The 17,862-nt window shown below is 39.9% G+C and overlaps 1 protein-coding gene across 3 annotated transcripts in view; it reads right to left on the bottom strand.

Annotated features, from left to right (window-relative positions):
• Positions 1 to 17,862, bottom strand: part of STARD8 (StAR related lipid transfer domain containing 8) — a 166,601-nt gene that overhangs the window by 104,332 nt on the left and 44,407 nt on the right. Inside the window, exon 1 of one of the 3 annotated variants that reach the window (XM_063432171.1) lies at positions 6,228 to 6,300. The exons of the other annotated variants lie outside the window; for them this stretch is intronic. The gene's annotated coding sequence lies outside the window, so the exon portion shown is untranslated. Of the gene's footprint in view, positions 1 to 6,227; positions 6,301 to 17,862 lie in introns of those variants that run through there. 3 annotated transcript variants of the gene reach the window in all.

Here is a 17,862-nt window from a genome sequence, read left to right as displayed (position 1 = left end):
CATGAGGGGATAGAGCACTGCATACAAAAAGCACCTTAGCTGTGCTCCATTCGTGTTCTGCTTTGAGGTGTTAGGGACTGTCAGTCATCCTGGGTACCACTCCTGGGTATCCTTCTGCTTTGCTGCTGCCCTCTGTACCAGATGGTGGGCTCCGTGTACCATTGATATAAAAGCAATTAATATACATTAGTTCATCACAAACTGGAAGTACTCAAACTCAAATGTTGATTAAAAAAATATTATGCTGTCTTTAAGCCCTGTTTAGTAAATAGAAGTGGACACAAGACCAACTTTACTCAACTTTTTTTATTTCCCAATTTAATGATGTCAGGCTCGGTACTCTGTAGTTATCAGGTTGGCAATATGATGCATTTTTTACATACTACACAACATCCGCATTGTACCATTCCTATAGTACCAGTAACTATTCCCGAAAAGTAAAAAGTCTGGCCATTACTATCATTACATTATCAAGTCTTAGTGTGTTTACGTTTCTCGACCGAGTTGTTTTAACATTTTATCCTTTGCCAGCCAAGAATGTTTGCTGTAAATTTTTTATAACACTGATTTCCTTTTTCACAGATGCACGAAACAAAATTATACAACAGAAAAAAAAAAATACTTACCATGGATATTCAGTATGTCTAGTTATTACACGACTAACCAAGCCAGTATTCCCTTTTATGCATATACATTAATTTTCCATAGTAATGTACACTATGTTACCATCCCTCCATCGTTCACTTCCCTATTTCCTCACTTTCTTTTTTTTTTCCTTGTTAAAATTAACCTTTTCTTAAAGGTTAACTCAGGGACAGCAGTGAAAACAAAAGCCCCAGGTCTGCAGAGCCAGCTAAATCCAGACTTCATCCTTTCTCTCACATACCAAAAATTCCCCAAGACTCAATGATTCCCAAAGGGAGTCTGGGGAAAATAAGACAAGTACAGAGGAGGCATCTTTATAGGATTGTTCCACTGAGTTTTATAGGATTCTTGATTATTAGCAGATATTGTATCCCACAAGACACATTCACAAGATTCTCCCCTATTACCACTAAGCAAGCCTATTCACTGGTATTGTGGGAGTTTGAAGGATTGTATCACTGTCGCACACACTTAAACGGAACCTGTCAAACGTGAGCACTTGAGAATAACGTGATATTTTGATGTGCAAATTTCTGTGTAACCATGAAATCTCTCTAAGCACTCAATGGATATGTATCCCACTAAAGTGAAATATACAGGCCTGTCTCAACATTACATATTTAATAGATATTGTGACAAACAGAAAAAAAAAAAATAATTATAATTAACTTGTACAAAAAGACATGTGCAAAAAGAAACCACAATGGGATTATACATGAAAAGCAGGAGACATATACAACAATCATAGAAAACTATTTTAGAACTTTGCACCACATTTCCTGATAGTAACATTTTTAGAAATGTGTCCCAATTCTTTGCTCGAACACAAGGGTAAAGGTTGGACAAATATTTTGGCTTATTGATGTACAAAAGTTTTCAAAACAAACTTTTTTTCATTATCTCTACTTAAGAAGTAACCAATGGAATTTAAGAATTCCTGAGGTATCTTTGCACCCCCCAGCATGGAAAAGCACTCTACAGAACACTAAACAGTAATGTCAAGAAAATTTGCGTGGTTTCTAGCATAGAATTGTATTTTTAGGCTAATAGTGTCAATGCAGAGCTCTTAAACAGTGGCAGAACCCATAGCAGATATTATTTCAATTATCCTTTTTTTGTGAATTTTTAAAAGCTTTGTTCATCAATAAATGTAGAATCAGAATAAAAGCCCATGGTTATTGTAAAGGACATCTGAGAAATGACTCCAATTATTCGATGCAGATGACTATCCTGTGAAAAAGTACATATTTGGGGGATTATTAAACTTCTAGACTTATTATTTCAGAGGCAATATTTATGCACATGTTAAATTAAATAATGACCAGCTGGAGAGGTAAACATGAGTCCTTACAACTACAAAGGACAGTGAAAAATGTATTGAAGGGTACATGGCATTTCTTAAAGCAGAAACAAATCCACCAATACTTTCCCACTGAGCGTTGGCTGAAAAATGGCTCATTTAAAATTGGATGTACCGAGTCCTCTGCATAAAAACTGCTAATTATAAATGAAATATGGATTGCATAGTTAAGATAGCAGACACATATATCACACACAATAAGTTCCTATTTTTAAAACATTAAACATAACCTAATACCACATCATGCTGGTAGCAGTCATGTGATACTTTTATTAACTAAAATGTTGCGCCAAGTGTTGGGAGGTGACAAACCTCCATCATCCTACAATATTGTGCATATTATGGTGAACAGACAACATTCGGTGTAAGGATTTACTAGTGACTACAGAAGCCGCTATCTAACTTTTTGTACGCACTAATTAAGGCAAAATGATCACTAGTTTCATTCATTTGTGAGGTCTACGAAGATAAAAAAAAAAAGTCTTGGTAAAAGCAAATCAGGAAACAAAAAACAAGTTTATTCATGGCAAGGTCTGTGGAGACATTGACTCTCACTCTTGTATCTGTGCCTGAAGTGACCAAGTATAGGAGGCGTTAGTGACATTCCAAAATGTGTGATCTTTGAGGGAAAAGAGAAGTCTGTGATCAATCCCGAGGTCTAATGACCCTGTTAACACATTGACCTTTCTTATTCACTGCTAAATGTGTGTCTCCACTGTTACAGACTGATACAATGAGACTCTCAACTTTCCCACTTGTTAAACTGTCTGCTCTTTGTCTACCAGCTTAGTCATGTGACATAGGACAAAACAGAGGCAATATAAACTGACCAGAGCACTTCATTTCCAAGCAGCCTGAGAATGTTCTTGATTTCTTTTGTTTACCAGCAAACATGAGAATGACTATTTATGTTTTAATTCAACTGCAACATCTTTCAAAGGCAATACATATAAATGTATTGTACTGAGAAACATTTAAAGGTAAATAGTGCTCACTTTATCTAGTGCCTACAAAATCAGCTAGCAGTCCGAAACCAGTGGTATGAATCTGGTTTAAGGTGTCAAGCAGCAGATTATGACATTTTGGGCCCAGATTTGTGGCCATACAAGGCAGAGAGAACTTTAAAAAATTTCACTCTAGATGTTTTGAACTACATCTCCCATAATGCTGTAAAAGCATTATGAGAGATATAGTCCACAACATCTGGAGTGCCGAAGGTTGCCTACCCCTGCCCTAAGGCATCATGAATCAGTATCTCCAACCAATAATAGCTCTACTGCAAAGCAAATAAAGCGAGACGCCATAAGCTATGTATACCTGATGGTTTTGTGAATATCCAGACTCTTTCACTCTGATTGGCTCAATTTTCAGAATGGATGATGATGATGATGTATTTAAAGTCCCATTATCTCAAGTATATAAGCCAACTAATCTCCCCCAGATATTTTTTGCTACAAACTGTCTTATGAACAGGAGGTCTATTTGGATCATCAACACATATATCTGACAGAAGCCACCTTCAATGATGCCTGATAAAAAAGTAAAATGGCTGGTGTTTTGGTTTTGTAATTTTGCTAAATACAATTACAATATTGCACAAAAAATTATTCTGGAAATGAAAGCCAACTATTTTAAATATAATTAAAACACATTTATGTTTTGAGTGAAGGAAATCTGTCACGGACTTAACTTACACTCTGTTTCAAAGCCACCATGTCTTCAAAGAGGTGGGTGTTACACTTTAGTAATACCCACCTCTGGTCTGTCCTTCTTCCTTCCTTTTGATTGATTTGTCCTGCTCGGAGATGCTTACCCAAACAGGGAAAACCTCCTCTATGCTTACCTTGATTACAGGTGCCTGCTCTGCCATCAATTGCTGGTGACCAGGAGAATGCAGGCAGCAAGGGAGGTTGTTCTTGCAGTCTCTCACTCCTCCCTGTCATACCCTCTGTGATGCTGGGAGCCGGAATATGACGTAATTCCGGCCCCGGCATACTAAACAGCGGACGGGAGGAGTGAAGAGCTGCCTCACACTGGATCCTGTGTGAGTATATGTGTGTGTCTGTCAGTGAGTGAGTGTATGTCTGTCAGTGAGTGTCTGAGTGTGTGTGTGTGTATGTCTGTTAGTGAGTGTCTGTGTGAGTATATGTGTGTGTGTCAGTAAGTGAGTATGTCTGTCAGTGAGTTTCCGTATGTGTGTATGTGTGTCAGCGTGTGTGTCTGTCAGTGAGTGAGTGAGTGAGTGACGGTGGCGGCAAAATGGATCTTTGCCTAGGGCGGCAGAAATCCTTGCACCGGCCCTGCCTCTGTGACACCGACACTCTAGCTTCATTGCCAGCATGCTGGCAACCGAATGGAGTGACAACAGTAACTCCATCCTATACTCCCTAGCCAGTGCCAGAAGCATCGCTAGGGAGTTACCATAGCAACCACAGCACATGTACTGTAGTTGCTATACATGGAGAGCAGTAGGACAGGAGGGTGGTTTCTTCTGCTCTCTCTTAGCAGTCAATTCTTCAGCATAGTGTCTATCCAGAAGAAGAGATTGACAGTTGGGGAAAAAAACGTATTTTTACAAATATTTTTCTCCAACTCTATACATTCGTCAACAAATCTACTAGTACAAAGTATAGATAGAATTTAATGATCTTTAAAATGTGTATGTTGTACCTTTCATGGCAGGTGTACCCTTTCAACATTTGGAGTTTTTTTGTTTTTGTTTTTTATATTTTGGTTGTCACATCAATGTGCTGTTTACTGATTAAAGTATGCATGTAGAGTCTTTAATTTTATGACAGTTTTGGAAACCCTCAATAAGCATTATGGTTGGAGCTTGGAAATGTCTGTTTAAATATAAACAAAGCGCTACTAAATATGACATTTACGTTATGGTTTTATTTTTCCCTTTAATGGAAAACTTAATTCTGCACCAGCTGCTGCCTTTACATATTTTGCAAAACCATTTGAAAAATGCCACTTTGTCCTGTATAGGCATAACATCTGTACACCAGCCGGTGATATGCCTTTTTTTTCTTTTGTGCGTATGTGCCTCACAAAAAAACAGCTGCGTGCTAAGGAAATAAGCCTTCAGAATACAAGGCACTTGATCCATCTGTCTCACTATGAAAATCAGCATATGGAAACACCATTATTGGCCTTCTTTTTATTGGCTATGCCAAATCACAGCAGACTTGGCTGCCGATTGGTAGAAAAACAGAGACAGAACATATCACACACACACAGGTTGCATTTACGTAAGTAGAAAGGGAAATGTTAATGATATTGTTAATAAGTACTGCAAATCCCCCAACCAAGCTTACATGGTATTACAGAAAAAAAAAAAGTATGATACTATATGGATTTAAGTTAAAAGTGATAAACATCTATTTTTATATCAATACAACCTCAGTTACTAGTTCATTGATCAGATCCCAACAATACAATAGCGTGTTTGCCCAAGATGTAACAGTCACAAGTGTAAGCAGTACACGTTAAAGCACATTAGAGGAAACATAGAAGCTGGCGTAGGAACATTTAAGCATACTAATTCGATTTTATATTAATTATTAAAAATCCCAACACTATTTACTCCACCATCTCTGCAGGGAAGCTACTCCAAGTATCCACTACATATTTTGCAAAAGTCGAAAAATCTATAATTGCGGTGTGGCACTGTCAGTTTGACTGCTGAATTATTCCAAGCCTGCAGTCCATGTGTACCTCTGGCAACCAACTGCAATGATTAGCCAACTTAATGTCTGACGATCAGCGTTAAGAAATAAGTGTAACAAAGTGGAAATCTCCTACTGCCTCTGACTCAGTCCTCAATAGCTGAAAAATTCCACATGAGAAAGAGAGCGTGGACTTCAGAATGATACACATAAGTGGCTTTACCCTTCCATCTGGGAAAATCAGCCATATAGACATTCAAGTATATAGATTTTAAACACCAATCTGCTTCCTCGCTGGAGAATAGTACGGTATGGTATCTGGGAGATCTAAGTGGAGCTGAAGATGACATAGAAAAGGGAATTTTTGCATACTATACACACGTAACTATTAAACAGTACACGCACACCACACCGATAAGCATCATAAAAAGGTGTCATTGTGCACATAGTGATTACATTAGAATTTTTGAGGGTTGTGTAAATTTTACACTAGTATTTTTAAAGAGACAGAGTGAGAGACTTTAAGTTTAAGTGTTTTAAAGTGGTTTTACCTTGAGGCTGTGTCTGGTTTTCCTGGGATGTAGAGTTATGCTGCACACCTTGATTTACTGCATGGGGCCAAGTCTAACCAGCCCCTGCTGTCCGTACCTGTCCAGGCGCAGGTGAAAGGTGTATGTAGCGTGTATACTCTTCCAGAAGCTGAACACTGGAGAGATGTCAGGGCAGCAGCAAAGGACGCAAAGTATAGAAACACCACTAAAATGCCAGCTCAGCTGATGACCCTGCTGAGCTGTTGTCACTGAGTAAGAAAACGTAGAGGTGATCAGTAAAAGTCCTTGAGGCACAGTAGACCCACCTCTTTTATGCTGCTTGACCAATGAGCTGCTGTGCAATGCAGCTGTATGGAGAATTAAGGTGTCTAAGCAATTGCAGCGTGTGACAAGACACACGTGTAATGTAACAGAGGACATTAACCGGTCTCTGACTGATAGACATAAACCACTTTATCAAGGTGAATCTATGTGAAGTGATGCATAATAATATAGCAAAACGAACAATGTAGCAAAACATCAGTGACAAATTACTTTTGAAAAGATTTGTTTCTTGTTCATTTGGCTTTTTTTTGGGGCGGGGGATGTTTTTTGTTGTTGGTTTTGTATGTTTTTGTTTTGTTTAGGATAATCTAGCAGCTAAGTGTATAATTAGCAAACCCATGGTTTACAAACTGGGATTTAGGCTGACGTGCTCTGGATTGTCTAATTTTAAAATCTGGGTAGAAGATCATTGTAATTGGTGTGCATTTAAAGGGGCGCTAACTTTTTTGTAGTGGGCTTTATATAAGAAGTGTTTGGGTTGCAGAGACTAACGAACAAGCATTATGATCCCTACAGGTCAGCTTAGATATTTGTAAAAAAAAAAAAAAAAAAAAAGGAGCCTACAGCCACTTAGATAATGCAGAAATTGTTCTTCTTGGATGAATAATTAGGGATAATATAGTATTGTGCATTTACAATTATCTGCGGGGCTGCAGAAAGGTGTACTGAGGATGCTGGGAGAGATCTGTTATTTAGGGACAGCAACCATAGCTTATACTGCTTAGAATGTCCATCAAAATCCTGGAACTAAAAGGATGGGTGTGTAACAACATATTTACGGTATTATGTGTAACCAGCAATACTCAACTTTACAACAGCAGGAGATGAGACAGATGTTGGCCTCTATTTGCAAGTCTCACAGAGACTATATCACAGTATTAAGTTAAGGAGAGGGCTGTGCTCTACACCCTAATGAAGTATTCTTTAGAAAGGACATTACATCGTTATCCAATATCTGATGATATCTCTGCAATCAGAATGTAACACATTTCCACCTGTCATCTTGTTGGCTTAAAGCCTGTATTATAAGATAATGCGGCCTATTCACAGCTAACATCTGGGTAACTTGAATATAAACGCGGTGTAAACACTTGTGAAAATCCCTGTTGGTCCAGTTGCTTACAGCTTGGCCAGCATAGGGTTAGATAAGCCCCCCGCTGCAGTATAAATTGCCAGGGTGTCCCACTGAACTGAATATTCTGTTGAAGTTACATGCAGCACAGAATCAAGTCATGTTTAACTGGAAAATACAGTCAAAGCTGAACAAAAGTCGAAATACCTGGATCGTGTGTAAGATGTGCTTTGTCTACATCAGCATACGGGACAAATACTGATTCATAAAAACATAGTATAAATTCTTTCGGTCTTTCTGGTAATTATTCTCTCGTATGACTGACAGGTGACTGTACTATGTACCTACACACCCACAAGGAAATACTGCTATAGTATTCAATTTTATTGAGCTTTTGTACTGCAAAGACTTGCACGTTCAATATTCCTGTAGCTCCAAAAGGGATGTTTGGTTTCCATAGTTATATCAATTTCATTACACAATAGACATCGAGCAACACTACGGACAAAAAGTTATTAACACAATTGTGGATTTCTTGCATCCTTGTGGGCAATAGCTTGGCAACGAGCCGCATGCCCCACAGCTTCAAAAAGTTACGTGGGCCAAGCATTGGGAAACTTATTTTAATAGAGAAGACATTGCAAAACATTAGCTATTTTTAACGAAACCATTAATGGTGACAAGTACTACTATTATACTGTTCTGTGCTTCCTCTCTTGTGGGATTGTGTGTGGATTGAATGCGACATTAAACTTGGACACATTTTAAAAAGGATACTGCCACTTCCCAGGAATTATTATGTTTACCTATCCCCTATGCTTAACAAATATGTATTTGTAAAATGTGAAAAATAAAATGAAATGTAGAAACCAACCCCTTTTTATCCTGCAACTGGGTGCCTCCATCTTTTCTCCCTGCCAATCATTTTAATAAGCTCTGTTATTGCCCTTGTCAGTCAGCATAGAGAAAGCATAAAGCGAAGAGGAGACATGAAACAGCGTTTCTATTTCTTCTCCTTATTTATAGCGTGTGTCTGGACTAAACTGTAGAGTGATGTCACATATAAAATTTGTCAGAAGATACAGCACAACGCGAAAAAGGTTAACGCAAGTTATTGGTGATTTTAAATGGTATATTCATCAGTGTAATTTCTAGGGAGCTGATGGTTCCTCTTTAAAGGACCACTATAGTGCCGGGAAAACACTCGTTTTCCTGGCACTATAGTGCCCTGAGGGTGCCCCCACCCTCAGGGTCCCCCTCCTGTTGGGCTCTAGGGGGAGGAAGGAAACTTACCTCTTTCTCCAGCGCCGGGGCGGGGAACTCTCCTCCTCTCCGCCTCCTTGACTGAATGTGCATGCGCGGCAAGAGCTGCGCGCGCATTCAGCCAGTCTCATAGGAAAGCATTTACAATGCTTTCCTATGGACGCTGGCGTCTTCTCACTGTGAAAATCACAGTGAGAAGCACGCAAGCGCCTCTAGCGGCTGTCAATGAGACAGCCACTAGAGGCTGGATTAACCCAAATATAAACATAGCAGTTTCTCTGAAACTGCTATGTTTATAGAAAGAAGGGTTAAACCTAGCTGGACCAGGCACCCAGACCACTTCATTAAGCTGAAGTGGTGTGGGTGCCTATAGTGGTCCTTTAAGCTATTTCTAAACTGTTTCTATTGAGGTTGCTTACCAAATTGGAAATTGTCAAGGAAACTGAACATTTTAGGAAAAAAAACAACAGAGTTTGAACTTTTCCCCGAACTGGCTATTTTTGTTAAAAAAAAAATGTGTAATTCCCATGTCATGTTTAGGGTCGTACGTGATTTTTAAATTCTATTCAGTGGTCTTTAGATGGAAGTATTTGTGATGGTAATGATACGTTTATAGTGGTGGACTCCCTGCCCTCAGTGCCCTGAGCCTATCATTGTTGTCCAAGGTCGGAAGCTCTGGACATATAATCCAAAACTGTGACTTCTACATGACCCGATAGGATACATTGGAAAAAAGTTCTGGGTGACAGAGAGAGGCTCGGTTTTACTCAAACCATGCCAAAATGGTTTTGCAGAAAGTTGGGCAGCACTCAAAGACTAACATCACCATAACCACTACAACGAGCTGCAATGATCATGGTGCATATAGTGTCCCTTTAAATGTTTATCAGTAGTATGTCAGTAGACACATCTGCATAACTAAAATCTGCATTTTTCTAATGTTTTTTTTTATTGTGCATGGATATGCTTATATTCTCATCTTTTATAAAACATTTTAATAAATTCTTGTAAATTAATAGTAATAGTTTTGGCTCATCTTTGCTAAATACGTTTCTGTCTGCAAAGTAAACTGTCTGTTATTTAACATTCTGATTAGTCAAGCTTTTGAAAACACAACAAACGCTTTATGTGCATGTGGCAAGTACATTAGAACTGAACTCTATTCATATTGTAATATTAAACGTTGCAGCTCTGACACCTGTTCTGTGCCCCTGCACAGCTGCCCCACGCTCAACGGTCATTTCTTTAAATCTAAACAGATGCCAGTGACTGATCTTCGAGCCTACGTAAAGCGACTTCTGAAATGTTCTCATGCGCAAAATATGATGTTTGAGGTAGGAGGAGTTAATAAAAGGCAAAAAGAAATATTTCTGCACGGCTGCAATCAAATGAGAGCTGTGCTGTTCTATGTGAAAAAGTATAGAGGCGCCTCCTTGTGACTTTACGTGGTACTGAATGTCATGATTTATAAAATAACTAAAAGACATAAGTAAGGTGCTATCTTATCCTTCATTCAAGGTTGATCCTTTCTTAGCAAACATTTAGCAAACTAGTGAGGTTGAATGAACTAGGGCCAAAAGTCTGAGCAAAAGATATTATATTTAAGCATCCTATAATTCTCAGGAAAGTGCCCTAATATTGTGCTCACTGCAGGCCATAACATTAAAGTGGCTCTGTAACTTTTCGATAATTCATAAAGATACAATCTATAAGACAAAGTAGGGACTAAATCTAAATCTAAGGTTGACAAAAGGCATAGCTCCGCCATCAACCTAGATATTGATCTGTAGAAGCTCCCATAGTCTTGTGGAATAATCCATAGACCTCAGTGATGACCTCTAAGGTCTGTGGATCATAAGAAACCAGAGTTGAAGATGATGTACAAGTCAAAGATGGCAGCGGCCATGAGGGACAGCATCAGTTAAGTACAACCAGTGGCTGGTGGTGACTTTGCGAGGCCTTAGGCAAAACTCAAACAGGCCTTAGGCAAAGTTCAAACAAGTGCTCTAGTTATACTGAAGAGCGGCCTTGCAGTGCTAGATACAGAGAACTAGTTTCTGTAGTTATTGGTCAGAGGCTTGCAGTGTTGCGGTCCCTGTGCCACTGCGTTGCTGTCCCTGTGCCACTGCGTTGTAGATATGGAACAGTTTGCAAACAAAATTAATTTGCAATAAACAAATGTAATTTGCAATTATGCAAATAATTCACACACGATTGCTGGTTATGGTTGCATAGCCTGGAAGTCGGGTATACATAAGTGCCAGTATGAAAGGGTTATTGGGAACAAAAATTAAAATGATTTTGGTTGGGCAAAAAAAACTTTAAAAAAAAAAGCATTTACCAAATAGTAAAGTTAAAAATAAGAAAACAATGTCACAGACATATTTCCCACATGTTACATATCCTTTCACATTTTATTTTCCTATATGCTCTTTACATGGGTTTCCCCATGTATTATGTATGTTGCCACTTTACGTTTGCATTGTCCATAATATACCACCCTCACATTGCAGACATAAACATACACACTGTTACAAGCCCACATATACACACTCTGATACACGCACGTGCATACACACACAAACACAAACATACTGTTGCACAGAGACACACACATTGACAAATACAGACAATACAGTCACAATGTGTATCTGGCAATGTACATTTCTGAGTGTGTCTGGCATTGTCTACCTGTGTATGTGCCTGAGAGTGTGTCTGACAGTGAGTATCCTTGTGTGAATGTGTGTCTCTGTGAGCATGTCTATGTTTGTGTCTGAACTGCATGTGTGTGGGGTATCTGCTTGCGGTGTGTTGTGTGTATGGACAGCTGCCTGTGGCCATTGTGTATTGTGTTTATCGCGAAGCTCTGTTCCATAACTGTGTGTGTATGATGACTGTCTTCAGCGGTTGACTGTAAAAGGGAAACTGTGACAGGGCAACGGGGGTGAATGGGACAGGATTGGGGGGGACAAGTGTGACAGAATGTGGGGGACGGCTGACAGGGTTGGGGGTGATTGTGACATGGTTGGAGAAGGTGAGTGTGACAGGATCAACGGGGGCTAAATGCGAAAGGGTGAGTATGGGGGGTGAGTGTGACAGGGTTAGGGGCTAAATGTGACAGGCTTAGAGGTGTTAATGTGACAGGGTAAGTGTTGCAGTGTTGGGAAGAGGGGTATGGTCTGAGGAGGGAGTGTGACAGGGCGAGCGGAGGTGAGCATGACAGAATTAGGGGGGGATTATGTGAAGAGAATGAGTTTGGCATGGTTGGAGTAATGTTATAGGGTGAGTTGGCAGACTGTGCTTTAGTGACTAGTCTCCCCACAGTGAAATACCTTCTTTTTTTTTTTAAGACTATAATCATATAATCAATTCCCTGGTGGTCCAGTTGGCTTCCGTGGGCTAGCTATCCAATCTGCAGCTCTGCCAGGTGCAGAGTTGAAGAGACCATGTGGTAGGTGTCTCGCAATGTCCGGCACTTAAAGTGTCAAAGCATTGCTGTGGTAACCCGTGGCAATGCTCTGATTAGTCGGAGCCTCTTTCTCTCTCACTGGGCAGACTGAGTGAAGGAGCCCAGGCCGCCGCCTCCCCCACCCTCACCCTTCCCCTCAATCCCGGCATGGTGTTGGGCACTGGGTCACAGACCAAGGACCCGATGGATCAGTCTGCCCTGTGTCGAGTTAGATGACTGTGGGGCCCCAGAGAGAGCAATGTCTTTGGCAGTCGCCTAGCTCGTCCAAATTAGAGAGTCTCCTCTAAGTACAACTACCCTCCGCAGCACCCCGCAACCACCAGACCATCACCAGAGATGTCACTTTTGCGTGTCTTCACAAAATATGGAAAGACCACAGAAAGTGACAGAACTGCTTTAATCCCACCATTTCAAATGGCCAACAAGTCAATAGTTTATTTCAGGGAGAGTGTCTGGAGGTGTGAGAAGTGTTGTTATAGGAAATTGTAAGACCAATTTACACAGACATATATAAGCTTTTAATAAATTATATGCTGACTAAATATATTTATTGCAATTGAAAGATTGGTTATTGTGAGTCTTCCCTACTCATACACACCAGTTGTTATACACTCACACCATATATAAATTTAGCTAAGATGGACAACGGGACATAAAGCAAAGACAGAGGGATTTCAACACAACCAAATAGCTGTCCCATCTTAAATAAAGAAACTTGAGAGCAGGGATTGAGTTTAGTGGGAACACATGGGAACCCATGCTTTCCACAGCCAGGTGGCATGCCTTTTCTAAATATAATATGCCTCCCTCCATGGCAGTGAAATTACCATTTCCCTGGTAGTTTTGCAGCTGCTGGAGGTGTGTGCATTCACTTTTACACATACCACTTAATACTGGAAGTAGTCCTGGGACTCAAAGAAATGCCAGGTATGCCGGGTAAGCCATGTGTTAACTCTGTTTTATATCATGCCAGGGGGGTCAGGGTTTCCCATTAGCAGTGAGCTACAACTTGTTTTGGATAGGTGATAAAAGTGCAGTGCATCCCATCAGGGCCGGACTGGAAACAAAATTTGGCCCGGTCATTTTTTTTTTTTTTTAATCACAGCGGCCAGAGAGGGTGTGTTTTGTCATCACTAATGACAAGCACGCCCCCTCTCAAAGTGAGCATGTTGGTTCAATGCGCTGAAGAGCTCTAGCATGAGAAAAAGGCCCTGTATTTGTTCTGCGCAGCGCAAGCAAATTTAATATAATGTTTGTGCTGTGTTTAACTTGTCTCTGGTGTCTCCATAAGTGGGATACCAGAGGACAAAAGGGCCAGAAACGCATATGGCGCATGTGTTTGGAGCCTGCTTGTGGGATTGCGTGTGTGTAGTGTGAGCTGATTGTGGTGTGGTATTGTGGAAATAGGTCCGTTTAATTTGTGTTTGTGGTGTAATATGTGTGACTAGGGGTTGTAGGGTGTGTGTGTATATAAGTGACGTAGGGTGTGTAGGGGTTGTAAAGAGTGTGTGTTTAGAGAATGCTGTGTGTGTTTGCTTACAAGGAATGTAGTGTGTGCATAGGTGATCCAGAGTTTGTATGTCAGGAATGTAGTGTGTAGGTGGTGCAGTGTGTGTGTGTGTGTGTGTGTGTGTGTGTGTAGGGGATCTAGTGTGTAAAGGACCCAGAGTGTGTATAGGAGATAGTGTGTGTGTGTGTAGAGGATTCAGAGTGTATATAGGGATCTAGTGTGTGTGTGTAGATTAGATGATCCAGAGTTGAGTAAGGGATCTAGCATGTATCTGGAGCGTAATGTGTGTAGTGGTGCAGTATGAGGGGTGCTGTAGTGTATGTATATATATGTTTGGACGAATTGTATGTGTGAGGGGCACAGTGTTGGGTGTGCTTTGTGTATGTTTGAAGAGTGCAGCATGTGTGTGTGTGCGGTGTGTGTCTGAGGGTGCTGTGTGTGCATATGCTTGAGGGATTGTGTGTGTGTATGGTGGGGGACAGATTTAAAAATAGGTATTTTTTTCTTACCTTTAGTGTCTCAAAAATATATATAAATCAGGACAGTGCACAGACTGGTTTATTGTTAGGTTCACCCTTGCAAAAGGTGTTGTCAGCTCCACCATGTTTCCCTGGACATTCATCACTTTTCACATTCAAAAAGTGCTGCCCTGCAGTATTTAGTGTCCAAATGCTACAAAAAGGATTTCAAGTCATGAAATCAAGGAGTCCCTCAGCATGTAAACAAAGAAGTACTTTTCACACACTAACCACCAACATAAATAAATGATGGGTATCAAGAGAAATCTGCTGTCCTAGCAAAAGTCCTTAAAGGAACACTCAAACACCTTTGCAGGGCACTAGAGCACCTGCCCTGCAAAGAATTCTTATAGAGCTGCATTGGGAAGTCTGTGATTGGACAGCCACAGAAAGTGTTGGAGGGTTTAGAATGGGAGGGCTTGCAAAGGTAGCAGACAACAGATCTGCAGAAAGGGAGAGTGAGAAATGGGCAACATAAGGGGAAGAGAATGAAACAGTAAACATAGTGGATGTAAAAAAAAGGGCCTACGTAAAGAGTTTACAAAATCCACCTATGAATTTATTTCCTTATTTTGGATAGTTTTATTATGCTAGTAAAATACTATGTTTTTAATATTATTTGTTATTATTTAGAGCAGGATTCAGATATTTTGGTGGGGAGTGATCCTGATATGGTCCCACACTTGCCATGGTGAAAGCAAACAAACTGGCCAAGCAGAATGAAGAAAATAGTTACACTAACAAACTGACCACATCTGGGAGATGTCACAAACCCATCTTCCTTTTGCGCTCAAACTATGCAAAGAATGCAAAACACTCATAAAAATGATTAATTGAACTAAACACCTCTCCACATGGAACTGCTGTGCAATGCTAAGGTGACGAGCACGGAGTTGATAATTAACAAACTTCCGTCTCTAACAAGTAGTTTCAAAAATGTACCAGATGTATTGTGGCTCACCAACACGTAAGCAATGGGGTATGTGTGTCACTTTAAGTAACCTTTCACACTTTGAACATATACAAATTTACCATTTATATCCAAAATATAGCAGGAATAGATTATTAATATCCTTATTAATACAAACAAGGTAAATACATTTTCAATAAGAAGTATGCTGTATATTTCAGTTATTCCACTGAATGTATTTTGCATTTCCTCATTGAAATGTCAAATGTTTTAGCAGCTATGAGGACAACATAATCATCTCTTTAAAATAGGCTTTGTTTTTTCCTCTTGTTAAAACAGTAGAGGATATAATCTAATCAACTAAACCATCGTGACTAGGGGTTTGTCCACCCATGGATATATTGATTTCATATTTTCCCTTGTTGGCCTTGCCATCTTCCTAGCAGTTGTGAATGCCAAGTCATTAGCTATGTCACAGCTATATTCCTTTACTCGTGAGAACTTTTTCTCATCAGTAGTGGCCAGGTATGGCTCAGAAGAAATGCTAAAATATGGCAGCTGTAAATTAATTATTCCACTACTGACAATGTGACGGGAGCCCCATTTTCAATGAGTGTCAATGAACAGTTTACTATAGCAGTGAACATAGGCCATAGATTACGTAAACTGATGGTGAGCAATCAGTTCTTCATCTCTTTTCATGTAACAAACAAAAAAAAATATCAAGTATTAACTGATATACAAAAATCTAAAAAGTTGATGTTTTTTTTACAAGTTTCTTCTAAGTCATTTTTCCAAATATCAGATCCATTCCTACATTTTTAATTATTTTTCAAACTGTTAAAAAAAAAAAAATAAGCAAAATAATAATATTCTGTGATTTTTGCTACAGTGCTTTTCAGGTTTGTAAAAAAAGTACGAATGATGAGAATAATTTTGCAAGCTTAAGTGTTTTATTTTTGACTAAGTACATTTATAGTGGGACTAAGGCCCAGCCCAAGTCCAGCCCTATTCGTGTGAATGCCAGCATTGAGGCATGTGCACACACAGCTATTAATAGGTCACAACACATTTCTGAAGGGTCCTGCGCCCCTCCTCTGTCCGAGATCTGGAACAAGGACAGCTGTGTGTGAAGGGACAACTTCAACGGAAAGTAATGTGTTGGGCCCCATCTCCTGATGTAGGTGTGAGGTAGACTCCTCCACGATTGCTGGTAAAGGATCACTTTTCAGACATGGGTGTGAGGGTCCACACTTTTGATTTAGGTGTAACAGCTTCTGGAATTTAATGGAAAGTACCAGCTTTTAAAATTCAGGTTTGAGCGGCTGCATCTTACAGAATAATATTGTGAAACGCTTTTTCACAAAGTTTATCTGTACATTTATAAATAAATACATTTTATGGCGTGCCTGCTATTTCACTGTACAGATCATGTTTACAGACCTGTCCTGCAGTGCACTGTACTGAGTGATGTCATATCAATGCAGTACGGAACCCCTAATCACAGGGCTGTACCCTGTCTACAGAAGATCTGCAGGAGATAGAATACTGGAGTAGCAGCTGGAATTTTCTCCCATCTGTGAAATGTATGATGAGCAGTGAACACACAGACATTTCTGCTGGCATGCCACTCGTTTGGAGCGTGGCAAAGCTGTATGTAGGCAGCTCTGGCCAAACTGCTGTCACAAGAAGCAGATTCAAGTGATTGAGCAATATTCAGAGGTAGAAACAACAAACACACTACAATAGTATGTATAGAATAAAATGTTAGAACAAACTTAACTTAGTGACAGCTTCCCAATGGCAACTTTTCCACATAGATGCCTGGTAAACACATGTATACAAAGGGTAGAGGGGAAATCGCTGTCTATACCTATAAAAAAGAAATTAACAATACATAGTGAAGATTGTTATGAGCATGTATAAAGACACGCTAACAGGTACACTCACAAGATGTCAGGAGTATTGCGCATTCAGAACATCACCCCTTGGTAGCAGAGGGGGAATATGCAACACTGGGACTGCTAGATGTTATTGGTCCACAGATCCGGAAACCACAGAAGAGCAGGAACAAGTAGTATGATTAGAAAATTTATTTGGTAAAATAAAGCACTGGTCCAGACTCTAGACACTAAGAGTCTCACTAAGACAGACTCTAGTGGCGCTTCCGGGTGTTTGCCTGACACTAGGTCGCCTAACTGACGCTATACCTTTTTTTTTTACGCTCTGCAATCCCCACAGAATAATGCATTGAAGCATTAGGACCCTCTGTCAGATGACGTCGGAGGATTGTCATCAGCGCTGGAATCGGGTGAGTAAATAAAGGTTTTTTTTAACCCTTTACATGCCGGGGGCCTGCGAGAAACGGGTGCACAACTTTGTATTCCTAACACTATATGATCTCTTTACTATTAAGCCAGACCGAACACTGCTGTATGGCTGAAATCTAGACCCGGATTGCCGTTGGCAGCACTAGAATTTCAAGTGGAATTTGTTTTATTTAATATGAGAATTGATATTCTGGTAGAAATACCACTGTTTTCACAGGATTTTGTGAATTACTCAGACA

This window comes from Pelobates fuscus, chromosome 9, assembly GCF_036172605.1.
Source record: "Pelobates fuscus isolate aPelFus1 chromosome 9, aPelFus1.pri, whole genome shotgun sequence".
Taxonomy (NCBI): domain Eukaryota; kingdom Metazoa; phylum Chordata; class Amphibia; order Anura; family Pelobatidae; genus Pelobates; species Pelobates fuscus.
Note: the sequence above shows the minus strand (reverse complement) of the source record. Positions and strands in the feature narration are given on the sequence as shown.